The sequence below is a fragment of the Pistacia vera genome, unplaced genomic scaffold (genome assembly GCF_008641045.1).
Source record: "Pistacia vera cultivar Batoury unplaced genomic scaffold, PisVer_v2 Contig398, whole genome shotgun sequence".
Lineage (NCBI taxonomy): Eukaryota > Viridiplantae > Streptophyta > Magnoliopsida > Sapindales > Anacardiaceae > Pistacia > Pistacia vera.
Genome location: NW_022196221.1, coordinates 924,611 through 938,912, shown reverse-complemented (window position 1 = coordinate 938,912; position 14,302 = coordinate 924,611). Strand labels below are relative to the sequence as shown.

Below are 14,302 nucleotides of genomic sequence, written 5' to 3'. Positions count from 1 at the left end.
ACCAGTAATCTTCAAATATCAATAGTGGTTACTATTAGTAATATTAGAAGTAATCTGATTATTTCCATTTTCTTAAATATTCTAAGATTACCAGGGTTATCTTTTTTTGTTATAATTTTATCCCTTATTAATAAATTTTTAGGACATTAATACCCTTATTTTTAAATATATTTACATGAATATGATTTATACTATTTCACCTCAATTAATTAACTTTTTTGGACCAAATTACCCTTGAATTCAAAACAAATTGCAGCCCACCCAAGCCACCACCCCCACCCACTTGCCGCTGGCAACCGCCGCCACCGTCAGAACGGCGCAAGGAAGGCTAAAAATGGCTGTCGTGTGCCGATATGGCCATTTTCGACCAGATATCTGGCCGAAAATGGCCAGATTTGGCTGTCAATGGCAAGATCGATGGCTGAAAATGGCCATACTGCACACGGAGGCCATTTCCTGCCTTTTGTGTGCCGTTAGGTTGCTGGCGGTCGGCAATGTCTGGGTTGGTGGAGGTGCTTTGTTGATTTTCCAAACTTTTATTATGGGGTTGTTTTTGTTAAGTTTTTAAATGTAGAGAGGGTTATAATAATCAATATTAAAAAATAATATAATAATAATATTTAATTAGAGGACAATTCAGTAATTTAAATAACATACCCACCAATTTATTCCTCCTAACCAAACATATTAATATAACATACCCACCAATTAACCAAATATATTTTCCTAAAGATTTCCAGTAATCTTTAAGGTAATCTAACTTTCCAGTAATCCAACATTCCCTGAACCAAACGCCTCCTATGTGGTACAAATTTATCCAACTTTTTATGATCGTTTATTTTTTTAATTTCTTAAGAAATCTAAAACATCTTCTATACATATACAATCTATATGTAAATCTCATCCTGTTTCCTACATCATCATATATCCTTTTTGTCGATTTATTATTTCCATAGTTCTATTCTTGGTAGATTTTCTTCTTGAAAATATTGAAAATGATTGAAAAATGTTAAAAATGAAATGCACTTTGCATATTTGATGAAAAATAATATTTTAAAAATAAAAATGCTTTAAAATTACTATTTATTTTGTTTAACTGGAGGAGAAAATTAAGTTTTTGTTTTATTAGATAATATAGAGAAGATAACGCGAAGAATTGAATTTTTCTAACAGAATTTTTCTCTTTTGTTACTCATAATTTCTCTGTTTTGTGACAATAGAAATAGAAAATTTATATACAAACATTTATCACACATTTTATGAGGAAAAAAAAAAAAAAAAAAAAAGAAAACAAGTTCATAAACAAACAAACCTTAAAATTCAAAGCAGAATTTGGAGGAAAATAATAAATTTTTGATGGCGATACCAAAATATGTATTCAACAAAATAATAATAATAATAATAATAATTTGCACAAAATCTAATTGGCTTTTAACTATTATTTCCATTTTATGTTTGTGAATTTATTTGGCCTTCAGGTCCCATGATTTGTTTGAATTCCACTAGCAGACACAATTGCTCAAAGTGTCCCGAAGGTTATTATGATCAAGACGATTTTACTCGGCCAACATGGTGCATTAGAATATCGCGTTCACGTTGGACAAAAAAATCTCCTGTCAAAATTATTATTATAGGTAAGCATATCCCTTCTGCCTTTGTTTCTATCATTAATAGTAATAGACTAATAGTAATTTTAACTTTTAACTACCATTTAGTGATTTGATGGTAAAAGAATGAAGAGATTCAATATAGGTTTTTGAGTTCGGGTGCTTCTAGACACTAATAAGGGTGATCACTCCCGATATTTACTTAATCATTTATTTCAAAGTCTTGAAGGATTAGTTGATGTACACGTAAGCTAACCGAGACACCTCAGTCACCATATAGTAGTTTTATTTAAGAATAAAAAACCCAATACAAAAGTTGATCATTTGCTCCACCAGGAATGCTACAAATTTGAGGAAAGAGAAAAAAAAAAAAAAAAAAAAAAAAAACTGAATTTTCCTCCACCAATACTATTGTAAAATATGAGGCATTTAGAGCTACAAGAATTAAAAAAAAAACCAGTATTAGAGTAAAAAATTAAAAATGCTTGATTATAATTTTTTTTTTGACACGATATAATATTTTAAAGTATGTTGTGCTTGAGTATGCAGGTTGCAGTGCAGGACTTGGAACATTGTTCCTAATTATAGGGGCATGGGGGTTATACAAAGTCGTAAAAAGAAGAAAGGCAATCCTGCTTAAGCAGAAATTCTTTAAAAGAAATGGAGGCTTATTATTACAGCAGCAATTGTCTTCGAATTTATATAACATTGAGAAAACAAAATTGTTCACTTCGAAGGAACTGGAAATGGCGACCGACAACTACAATGAGAATCGAATTCTTGGTTAAGGAGGTCAAGGCACAGTGTATAAAGGAATGTTATCGGATGGAAGAATCATAGCCATTAAAAGATCTACGATAATAGACGAGAACAATCTAGAACATTTCATCAATGAGGTAGTGATTTTAACACAAATTAGCCACAGGAATGTGGTTAAGCTATTAGGATGTTGTTTGGAGACAGACGTTCCTCTATTAGTATATGAGTTCGTACCTAATGGAACTCTCTTCCAATATATTCATGACCAAATTGAGGAGTTTCCACTCACATGGGAGATAAGTTTACGTATTGCTGTAGAGGTTGTAGATTCTGTATCCTATTTGCATTATGCTGCATCTATACCCATTTATCATCGAGATATAAAGTCTGCTAACATACTTTTGGATGATAAATACCGGGCATAAGTGTCAGATTTTGGGACTTCAAGATCGGTTGCAATTGATCAAACTCACTTAACTACTCAAGTTCAGGGGACTTTTGGGTACTTAGATCCAGAGTTTTTCCGATCAGGTCAATTTACTGAGAAAAGTGACGTTTATAGTTTTGGAGTAGTTCTTACTGAGCTTTTAACTGGTCAAAAGCCTATCCGCTTAAACAACAATGAAGAAGATAAAAGTTTGGCAGTATATTTCTTGAATGCAATGAAAGAGAATCGTTTGTTTGAAATCCTTGATGCTCGAGTTGTGAAGGAGGGTGAGAAAGAAGAGATCATGAAAGTTGGTAATCTGGCAAAAAGGTGCTTAAACCTCAATGGAAAGAAAAGACCAACAATGAAAGAAGTAGCAATTGAATTATCGGGGATTAGATCAACAAATGGTGCCTTTACTGTGCAAGGAAACTATGAAGAGCTTGATTTTGTCGATGATGATGCAAATAGATATTTTGAAACTGGTACATCTTCTAGTGGATCTTTTCTGAATAGTTTTACTAAATCAGTTGACGTTGAGCCTCTGATGTTGAGCAACCGATGATGAAAGGTAATTTGTAATGAGCTTAAATGTTGCATTTTCCGTATGTGATTAGAGAATAAATCAGTGGTTTTCTTTTCTTTTCGAAATATCAATTTGAAAACTTCTTGTTCAATGAACATTTCTTTACATTGCAGAGATATTGGATATACCAGGCTTTTACTATAGAGGAAATATTCCTGCAGGATTGCTCAAAAGTACATAAACCTTATCATTGCACCAGTTACTGTTTGAAACCCTAATTTTCTCACTTGTTCTAATAAAAAAACCTCTGACACTTTTTTTTAGGACTTCGGACAATAGTGTGGAAGATCGAAGGACGTTGTCCAAGCGAGTTAGACATCAGCTGACATGGTTAAGGGACTATGTTGTATATCCATGCGTTATTTTGTCTTCAGTTTATTTAGTTGGATTTGGTTATTTGCGTCACCGCAAAGTGTTGGGATGCGGTAGTTGTCTGGTTTATTTAAATTTGGTTTAATTAGGAGTTTTAGTCTTTGTGGTGTTTGGATTATTGCCTATTTAAGATTGGACTTATGGAATAAAAGTATCGATGAATTAGCCTAAATCTCTCTTCTCTAATTAGACTCACTGTAAAGGGGGCAATTATGAAGTGGGACCCCTAGATGTGTTTGCGTAGAGGACTTCAAGGCCATACAAAGTATGGACCATATTCAACATTTTGACATCATCCCACTACTACAAAAACGTTTAACAATGACACTTGAAAGATCCTCACTCCAGGAAGAAGCATTGAGTGGAAGGTCGACTTCAATGCTCAGCAGTTAGTCAATGTACATTTCCTTACATGATCAACAAAGTAACACGTGCATGAATAGTGAAAAACACAAAATAGTGTATAAAGAGTGACACAGGATATGCTTCATGACTACTGTTTCTAGAGCCTTCTTGGCCTTGTAGTAAGGGATCTATTGAGATTAAGGCCTGAAAATGATAAATGATTTCAAATAAAGAACTTTCGGCAAATTGTGAAACACAATCTTTACAACTTTCCATGGACTCCCAAGTATAACTGAATACGTTGCCTTTTGGTGTCCATCCAATAAATATCAACTAGACAAAAGCCATTTCATCACGATATTATTGCATTAAACCCATATAGCATATTCTGCAGAGACAGAAATTTAATTCCCGTAAAGATTAGTACCTCTCAAAGGAAAATCATATTAGATATTGAACCCAAAGTGTCAGCTACGATTTTGCTTGGCCACCACCTCCAGAAGTTGATTGTACTGCATAGAGTCCTAGACCAAAACTATCGAATATCAAATTGAAACATTTCTACATTCTGAGTTTAAAATCTCTAAACATTTCTAAGATTTTGATAATTGAAATTGCACTGATTCATGGATTTCGAGAAAGAAATGCCAAGGAAGTAGAGAGAAATGAGACAGTAGGTTTAAAGTTATATTCATATATTAAGGGAAATAGTAGTCCTTACAAGAGTTTGATGGTCAATTTGAAGAGAGTTTTTTAGTGTGTCAATAGTGCTTATATATTCACATAATTTCCTCAATTTCCCATTTAAAGGTATCTAAAATTTTCAAAATTACAGATAGTCTTGTCGGCGATCAGTCACTTCTCGTCTTCAAACTTTTTTTTTTTTTTTTTTTTGGCAAATTTTTTTTTTTTTTTTTTTTTACAAATACCCCCCATTCAATGGTGTTTTTTTTTTTTTAAAGATCTCAATGAAACTAACATATTTTTCTCAATCTTTTAATAAAAATCACACAATGTCACCTTTAAAAAAAAAAAAAAGTTGGGATTTGCTAGGAATTATAGTTATGGAGAATTAATTATATGATTTTTATTTTAATTTTTTTTTTTTTTTTTTTTTTTTGTATTTGAGGTATCTAGACCAACATTGGAGCATGTTTATTCTTTAGAGTTAGAAAACACTCTACAAGCCCAATGAACCAATGTAATTGTACAAATGTAGTAGATACCTTTACTACAACTCGAGCATAAGACTCTCTGAATATAACTAACTCCAATAGGCAATAGTTAAAGGGTTTGTCATTCGGCCACAAAGGAAGAGATATTAGATGAGTTTTGAAGGAGAAGCAAAAGAGATGTGAATGAGGGCAATTTCATCCTTCAAAATTAGAAAAATTGGGTTTGGCTATTTTGTAAGATACTTTCCACTTTGAGACTAGTTTTTATTTCACACCCTAAAATTGGGTAAAATAATATATGGGTCCGTTTGTTTTAGTATTTTGGATAGTATTTTTGGAAAAGTAAGAGTTGGGTGGGAATAACGAGGTAAAATTTAAAAATTAACAAAAACACCCCTTTAGGTTTGTTAATTTACTAAACACCCCTGTAATAAAACATTAAAAATTAACAAAAACACCCCTACCTACCCATTAAATACTGGCAGCCGACCACCACCGCCGAAGGGTGGCCGGAGTCACCTTATTGGCGCACGACCGACTGGATTTAGTTAGTCGTGTGCTGGTATGACCCTTTCCAACCAAATTCACTGTGGATCTGACCAGATCTACGGCTAGATTTAACCGTTGATAGCTAAATTTGGTCGTCAAAGACAGCCATATCTTGGCCATCGTTGACGATTAGCCATGGCCAAAGATCTGGTTGAAAAATGCTAGATCGGCACACCATCAGCCAGATCCAGCCGGTAATGCACCATTATACCAGATTCCGGCCACCTATCGACAGTGGTGGCCGAAATCTGGCAAATGTGGGTGGGTGAGGGTGTTTTTGTTAATTTCTAAACTTTTTTTTGGGTGTTTAGTTAAATTAATAAACCTAGGGGGTTTAAAAAATTAAATAAAATAAAATAAGATTTTCAAAATAGGGAAACAAAAGTATATTTTGGGTAGGATAGTGAAAAATAATTAAACAAAAGGACCCATAATTTCTTAAAACCAAAATACCCGTTAAATTAAATATTTTTTACCAAATAAATAAATAAAGCCATCAGCCTTGTTCCGTAGGCCCAAACAAACCTCAGTCATCATCTCCACCACACACAAAATACTCAAAAACAACAACAAAGCAATAAGAATAAAAAAACCTCATTAAAAAATAGATCATTTCCTCCACCTAAATATACTACAAATTTAAAAAAAAAATTAATTTTTTCCTCCACAATAAGATTATAAATAGGATTATCTTAATGTGTGTCCTCAGTATATGTTAATTAAGAATATTAGAAAAACAGAATATTTAATATATTAATATCCATGTATTAGTAATTGTGTTTTTTTTTTTAATATATAATATGCATCAAAAGAGATAAATATTTTGTCTTCTAGTGTCCTTAATTTGTGCCCTTAAAGCACACATTAAGACAAAGTTTAGAAATATAAGGCATCTAGAGGTGATAAAATCAAGGCGCCATGTATAAAGGAATGTTGTTCCATGGAAGAATTGTAGTCATTAAAAGGCTAAAGATGGTCAATAAAAACAAGCTTGAACATTTCATCAATGAGGTAGTAATTTTAACATAAATTAACCACAAGAATGTGGTTAAGCTACTAGGATGTTGCTTGGAAATTGAAGTTCCTCTCTCAGTTTATGAGTTCGTTCCTATTGAAAGTACCTTTCAATATATACATGACCAAATTGAGGAATTTCCACTAACATGGGAAATATGTTTACATATTGCTATAGAAGTTGTAGATGCTTTATCCTATTTACATTATGCTGCTTCCATACCCATAGTCTAGTAACATTTTGGATTATGAATATCATGCAAAAGTTTCTGAGTTGGGGACTTCAAAAACTGTTGCAATTGATCAAACTCACTTAACCACTCAAGTTCAAGGGACTTTTTTTGGGGGTAAACCCAATAATTGCCTCTCCCACGACTCGAAAACAAGACCCCCTTGGGTATAACTAACCCCAATAAATAAAGGGTTTGCCATCCGACTACAAGAGGAGAGGTAAGTTTAAATGACTTTTGGGTACTTAGATCCAAAGTTTTTTTTTTATCAAATATATTTACAGAGAAAACTGATGTTTATAGTTTCAGAGTAGCTCTTACCAAGCTTTTGACTGACTAAAAGTAAATATTTTTAATAAATGAGGAAGAAGATAAAAGTTTGGCAGCATATTTTTTATATGCAATGAAAGAGAATTGTTTGTTTGATATCCCTAATGCCAATAAAGCTAGGGACACCGAAAAACCTGCACCGAAATTGTGTACCGGCCTACGTGTACCAGCCGCGTGAATTTTTTTTCAATTTTTTTCTAGTGAACGACCGTCCAAAAAATTTGGACGGCCGTTCACTCACATGGACCCCCGTCCATATTATATGGACAGGGGTCCATATACCAAGGATGGTCATTCCCATTTAAAGGATGCCCGTCCCTGAATAAAATATAATAAAAGTATTTGTTAAACATTAGGGACAGCCGTCCATCCATTATGGACGGTCGTCCATTACTTTTGGATGCCCGTCGTTAAATAATAGACGCCCGTCCTTGACCCAAAAATGAAAAAAAAAAATAAAAAAGCTTTGGGGACGCTCGTCCACCAATTGTGGACGACCATCCCTTACTTTTTCGCGGGCGTGCGTGCATAATGGACGCCCGTCCATTATTTTAATTTTTTAAAAAACAAAATAAAAACGATGGACGGCTATCCACAATTTTATTATGGACGGGCGTTCGTGAGTAATGGACGCCCGTCCAAAAGTAATTCTTAAAAAAAAAAATTAAAATAAGGGACGGCCGTCCCTAAATGGTGGACGGTCATCCCTTAATTGTGGACGGGCGTCCATACTGAATGGACGCCCGTCCATTCTTTATGGACGACCATCCATAAGGGTTGGACGGTCATCCCTTATGTAAAGGACGGGCGTCCTTAACTTAAGGACGCCCGTCCTTTAATGTAAATAAAATTTACAAACAAAATTTTTAAATCTTAATTACATTTGTTTATTGCGAATAATATTAGCTTCTCCAATACGCTTCCGCCAAAATTCTTCCAGCGAAAGAAAACCAGTGCCAAAATTTGTCTTCCCCTTCTGCTTCATCATTGCTGTCTCGTTGCCGTCTGTTCTTCGCCTCTGTGTTGCGTCTGCATTCCTATGCCATTTCTTCCTACAACAAACGTTTTTTCCTCATTTTCCAGCAATCGTGTGAAGAACGAAAGCTATAAACTTTCCATCTAACCATTTTTTTATAGTGGAAAGGGAGATTAGAAAGATTTGTGCAGGTTATTAACCGATTTTTATATAATTTATGCATTTGTTTAGTTTTTTTACAGTGGAAAGGGAGATTAGAAAAATTTGTCTAGTCGTTAATCGATTTGTATATAACTTATGCATTTATTTAGTTTTGTATTATATTTTGGATTGAATATATGTTACAATAGAAAAAAACTGATAGAGAAAATTTGTTGGTGATTGTTATGAATCAGATTCGTGAACGTGAACACTAGTATTGGACTTGCGTTAAATTTCAGAATATGGAAAAGTCTAGGTTGCCTCAGAATATGGAAGAGTCCAGTTTGCCTCATTTCAATGATGTTGAGGTAAATTGTGCTCGAAACCTTAACTTTTTCGTTAACATTATTTTAAATTTATTGTATCGTATTGTTTATTTTGATGTGTTGTATTTATATATTCTACTTTTATGTATTATAAAACTATTAAATCGGGAAAATGAACGTAATGAATTAGAAGATATGGGATGTTCAGAGGAAGAAGTAGAGCCTCAAATTGGAATGTTGTTTGATTCAGTTGATAGTTTGGTGAAGTATTACAAACGGTATGGTAACAAAATGGGATTTGAAGCAATGATATGTACGTCAAAGAAAGGCAAAGATGGAAAGATGAGATATGTGACAGTGGCATGTTCTTGTTCTAGAAAGGAGAGATGTAAGTCCAGAAATACCTTGAAAAAACAACATGTTGCCAAAACATGTTGTAAGAGTCAGATTAGTGCAGCTTTGAATGGTGAATGCAAATGGGAGATTAAATCAGTTGTACTTGAACATAACCATGATCTTACAAGTCTAACAAAAAGAAGATATTTCAAGGTTAACCGAATGATACAACCTTATGTGAAAAGGCGACTTGAAGTTAATGATGTGGCTGGGATTAGATCGTGTAAAAATTTTTAGTCATGTTCAGTTGACGCAGGAGGTGTAGAGAATTTGACGTTTCTAGAAAAAGATTGTAGGAACTACATTGAAAAAGTGAGAACGTTACGACTTGGAGTTAGAGATGCTTTTGCAGTACTTGAGTATTTTAGGAATATGCAAAAGGAGAATTCAAATTTCTGGTACATGATTGATGTAGATGAAGAGAGTTGATTACAGAATGTACTATGGGTTGATGCTAGATGTAGGACTGCATATAAAGAATTCGGTGATGTTATCACCTTCGATACATCTGACGAACAAGTATGACATGCCATTTGCTGCTTTTGTGGGGGTTGATCATCATGGACATTCGACGTTGTTAGGTTATGGGTTAATTTCTCATGAGGACACTGAGACATTTGTATGGCTATTTCGTTCTTGGCTTGAATGCATGGATGTCGCTCCTAATGGAATAATCACTGATCAAGATAAGGCCATGCAAAATACAATTGAGATTGTTTTCCCTGGTACAAGACATAGGTGGTGTTTGTGGCATATAATGAAGAAACTACCTGAAAAGTTTAGGGGTATAAGGAACATGAAACTATCAAGTTTAAGTTGCAAAATGTTGTGTATGATTCCTTTACGCGTGAAGAGTTTGAAGAGCGGTGGAACCAATTTTTTGATGTGCACAACCTTCACGAGAATGCATGGTTATGTGGATTATACAAAGAAAGAGTACGATGGGTGCCTGCATTTCTTAAAGATACTTTCTGGGCAGGTATGTCTACTACCCAACGTAGTGAAAGTATGCATGCATTTTTTTATGGGTATGTCAATTCCAAAACCACTTTGAAACAATTTGTGAAACAATATGATAATGCATTGCGAGCTAAAGTGGAAAAAGAAAGGGAGGCTAATTTTAGATCTTTCAAATCTTGGATACCATGCATAACTAATTACCCCATTGAGAAACAATTTCAAAGTGCATACACAACTGCAAAGTTTAAAGAGTTTCAAGATGAGATTGCGGGGAAGATTTATTGTGAGTTATCTTTTCTGAAAAAATGTGATTCATGCGAGGAGTTTCAAGTTTGGGAAGATGTTTGGTTTTGAGATAATAGTCGCCGTGTTCCTCATGCAATATACTTTGAAGAAAGTTCGTGTGATATTCGTTGTACTTGTCATTTGTTTGAGTTCAGAGGGATTTTATGCAGACATGCCATTATGGTGTTGATTCAAAAAAGGTTTCACACGTTCCGAAAAAGTACATTTTACAGCGTTGGCCGGAAAAGTACATTTTACGGCGTTGGAGGAAAAATGTGAACAGATGGCATATGAAAATTAAGGTCAGTTATAATAGGTGGAGCACCAACATTGAAGGACAACGTTTTGATAAGTTGTCTAATTTAATGCTAACAGTAGCGGATATGGCATCAAACAATGAGGAAGATTATAATATGATGACGGAGTTTATGATTGACATGAGAAAACAGTTGGAGCAAAAGGAAAGTCAGGGAGGGCTTGGTACAACATTGAACATCTCTTCCAGAATCGGTTTGACTAGTCAAGATGGGGGACAGTCCTCCGAAAGAGGGGAATACCCTAATCATTAGTCCACAGGCAGCTCGTAGCAAAGGTCGTCCTCTATATAGAAGAAAGCAATCGAAGATTGAAGAAATTGTACGTAGGGTTAAAAAGAAAAAATTACAAAAACAAAGAATGGGTATGACTTATACATTATTTGAGTATTTTTTTTGAAACATTATTTACTTATTTGAAGTTTAGAATAATATCGACTTGATTATTAATGTGTTATGATACTTTTTAGGAAAATGATCATCGGTACAGTGACAAAAGGAACAATTTCTTTCATGTACTTCCGTGGCCGATGCAGAAACTCAAGTGTTGTCGAACGATGTTGTTACTACACAAGTATGTGTTATGTATCTTGTATAATTGTAATTGCCATAAGTTTTCTATAACGTGTGCTAAATTGTGGTTGTTAAACAATGACAGATGTCCACTGGTCCGGTTCCAAATCTTGCAGGACAAAGTAATTTCTATACTGGATAGGAGTTTGTAAATGATAAACATGTCTCGTTGGGAGATGTTTGATATTTTTGCTAGGTTGAAGCATATAGAATTGTATTTGGTAGAAATTTTTCATGCTTTGGTTAATTTCTACCGAATGCAGTTGAGTTGTATGCTTATACAGTTGTTTTATTTTTAGTATTTTCATCATTGGTTGTGTAGGGTAGTGAATTAATGATAATGACGTTAATGTAACTTATTTTGAATGTTTTTAGTATATATTATTGTCACATTGCAAACTCTGATTGTACATGGCATTTTGGATATGCATTTCTTTTGAGATTTGAATTTTTATGTCTTTCGATATGTCTAGTATTACATATACATATACATTAAAAAAAGTTGTTGACATATGTATAAACAAAAGACAAATCTATTTATGAACAAAAGAGAAATTTATTTATAAACAAAATACAATCTTTATTAACAACATCCTCTCAAATCAATCTATTTATAAACAAAAGGGAAAATTTCTTCATCATGGTGCAGGGGGTGGAGTTTGACAGGAGGATGAGGAAGCTATTGAGAAGTTCTTCATCATGTTGAAAATCTCTGTCATGCGGTCCCCAATGATGTCAACTATTTCTTCAATTCTTGATGCAAACGTGTTAAAATCACTTTGCAATTGATCATGCTGTTCTTGCATTTGCCTCTCAATACGTGAAAAACGCTCCTCTTGAAACTTTTCCATCCGCTCAAATCTGCTTTCTATTTCCTATAAAGTATGAGAAGGCATATCTTCTACATTCTTAAATGGCCTAAGTTTAGTACTCGTTCTTCTTCTTTTGCGCACATAAACTTGTCTTTCATTAACCCCTTCTGGAATATTGACACCTTCCTGAACCGTTGCATCTCCCTCCATTTCATCCCTAATCAAAAACCATTGTCCTGCCATATTCTTTTTAATCAAACCCATTCTATTCAATGTCACATCCCCCAACACATTATTTGAAGAAAACGTAATCTCATTTGTTGCATCATCAGGGGTGATCTCAATATTCAACTTCTCACATATTAACGTAACAAGCATCCCCCAAAATATTTCTCCCTTTTCTGCGGTGATCTCTACCAACTTCTTAATCAATAACTTGGTTGAATTAACTTGCCTCCCTGCTACTGCTGCTTCCATGAACAATAAATCTTTAACCGTCACATTTCCGTTTGTCTCTTTCCTACCATTAAATGTGAAAGTCAAGTATCTGTGAAATACTCTCATAGCAGAATTCTGTAACTTTGTAGATTTACACCTATGTGGATGGTAAGTCCCTATCCCGGAAACATCAATCCAAGCTTGTTTAGAATCCCAATTTCTAGCTATGTTTTCCAAACCTTCACAATCAAATCATATCCAGGTTGCTAAATCTTGTAGTGTCACTACATAGTTTTGATTCTTTAATCTAAAGAACATTGTATATGCCTGAAACTGATCACTGTCTGTCTCTGCAACTTCCAAACTACCAAAAAACTCATAAATCAAATGCCTATGTCCATCATATCTCATACTGACCAAACGGTCACATTTCAAATGATTAATCCAATCATTGATTTCATCACCTAAACCTAAACTTGTTAGAAGTCCTAAATCCAAACTTCTTTCAAGGCAAATATCTCTTTTTGACACGTCCTCGTATTGTTTTTTATGTCGCAAGTTCGAAATTGAATTGCAAATGAGGATGTACCTTCCTGAGGAATGGTTGTATTTTTTGCCCTCACCATTTTCTGCTTTGTTCTAAAACCTGTATACATAAAAAAATCGTCATCATAATCTGCCAAAGACAGAGACCCAATTACTCTTAACATATACACTTTCAGCTCATCATTAATTTCTGCATGGCACTTGTTGATGCGTGATTCTAACACCAACTAATCGACATGTGCGCAACATTGATTGGTCAAGAAACACACGTGATTATGGATAGAGAATATGGAATAAATGCAATGAGAGCTTTTAAAGTGGTTCGGATGCTAAGGTAGCAAGTCCTACGTCCACTGATTTGTATTAATATGGTGGGTCAGGTCGCAAAAGCGGACTGACTTACAAATGATTGGGAAAAGTAATACAAAGTTTTAGAGAGAGAAAGAGTTTATGTGTAAATGGCCGAATCCCCTTAATGAAGGGTCTTCCTCTTTATATCGAGTTGAATACGTGTAACCATCATTAAATCCTTGGATTAGTGTAAATGTCAGGACATAATCCAGCTTTACGTCCCGTTGCCCACTCCCAGCTGATTTCATGCGATTGGGAGCAGGAAATGGACACGTGAGAGCTCCATGGCGCTTGGCAGGCCTGACGTGCGCTTCCAGTTCTGACGGGAGCAGGTCACGCTTCATCACGTGACTTTCCACGTCAGCCCTTGCTTTCCCAAGCATAACAGAAGTCCCCTAGTTTTTAAGGTTTGAGGATCGAACCTGGAAACTAAGTCATGCCGCGATTGGAGGTTTTGGTAATTTCGACCTGAATGGAAGAAGCTCAGGACAGGGCCTTTTGCGAACACGACCTCGCATAATTTTTGCCCAAACGACCTACAATCATCATCCTAGTGACTGGTGTCGTCGGACGTTCCTTACCGTGCCTTAGGGTTGGAAATTCAATGAGCCTACTCCCACGCTGTCAGGCGCTCTGCACGTGTTAAAGCGTCTCAGGCACATTAAATGCGTTGTGTGCTGACCCTGCATCATTTTGACAGCATTAATTGCACGACACATTTGAAACGACGACCCTCATCACAGCATTGAATGCGACGTGGGGCACATTTAATGCTAAGAGAGAGAGAAGG

The 14,302-nt window shown here is 34.9% G+C and overlaps 1 pseudogene; it reads left to right on the top strand.

Annotated features, from left to right (window-relative positions):
- The first annotated feature begins 427 nt into the window (after positions 1 to 427).
- On the top strand, positions 428 to 3,897 carry LOC116141354 (annotated as a pseudogene).
- Positions 3,898 to 14,302: the final 10,405 nt, after the last annotated feature.